Source organism: Chrysochloris asiatica, unplaced genomic scaffold (genome assembly GCF_000296735.1).
Source record: "Chrysochloris asiatica unplaced genomic scaffold, ChrAsi1.0 scaffold00321, whole genome shotgun sequence".
Taxonomy (NCBI): domain Eukaryota; kingdom Metazoa; phylum Chordata; class Mammalia; order Afrosoricida; family Chrysochloridae; genus Chrysochloris; species Chrysochloris asiatica.
Genome location: NW_006408839.1, coordinates 324,513 through 325,637, shown reverse-complemented (window position 1 = coordinate 325,637; position 1,125 = coordinate 324,513).

The following is a 1,125-nucleotide window of genomic DNA, read 5'->3' as shown; positions in this document are numbered from 1 at the left end:
TTTAGAGAGTAATGGCAAGTATTCCCTTAAATACAAATGACCAATTGTTGTTGTTCTTAAGTGCCGTGGAGTTGGTTCCTACCCATAAACACCCTGTATAGAGTTTCTGTGGAGCAGATGGTGAGCTTGAACCACCAACCTTACAGTTCAAACGGCTTTGCAGTCTGGTGCATTAACCCACAGCGTCACACCAGGACTCCATGATGATCAGTTATGAGAATGCTATCCATATCATGGTGTGGTGCTGTAGGATCAGCACTGGACTGCAAACCACAAGGTCTGCAGTTCAAACCCATCAGGGGCTCTTTGACAACCTAATGGAGAGTCTCTAGGAGTTGGAAATGAGTTGGTGGCACTTAACAACAGCAACATTCATTTATTGGATTGCTTTCAGTAGAGAACAAGTATGTCTCCCTAGCGTTCCAGGCTCATATTCTTCCCCAGGGGAATTTAAATTTAGAAATGGTTCTTTGATGCTGCCTTTTGAGTCATGGTCAAGGACTTTAGATTTGAATATCTATAAGAAACTAGTTTGCTTCTGTTTAACTTTGTATTGGTTTCTTCATTGGAATCCTTTACTCTTTGTTCCTTCCCCCTTCTGTTGCCTCCATCCTCCTTCTTGATGCTTCTCTTCCTGAACCTTCTTTTTCTTTCTCCCTCTCTACCTCTCTCTTTCCTTCTCTACTTTCCTCTCTTCCTCACTTTCTCTTCCCCTTCCTTTTTATGTGTATGGATCTTGTTTCTCTATTGGAGAAAAAGTCATCTACTTCATATGGGAATTCTCCAGCATCTTATGATTCTATGCAATACTACAAATTCATATCATTATTGTTGGGTTGACTTTCATTATACAATGATTAAAAAATGATTTGTGAATGACATTTTATTGTCTTTTTACAACTCCTTTCCTTAAACATAACTTTTTTTTGCTGAATTTTAGTTGATGTTGCTGGTAAGTGCCTTTGAGTCAGTTCTGACTCATTATTGTTGTTGTTAAGTGCCATTGAGTCAGTACCGACTCATAGCAACCTTATGCACAGCAAAACAAAACACTGTCCGATCCTGCACCAACCTCACTACTGTTGCCATGTTTGAGTCCATTGATGCTACCACTTTGCCAATACA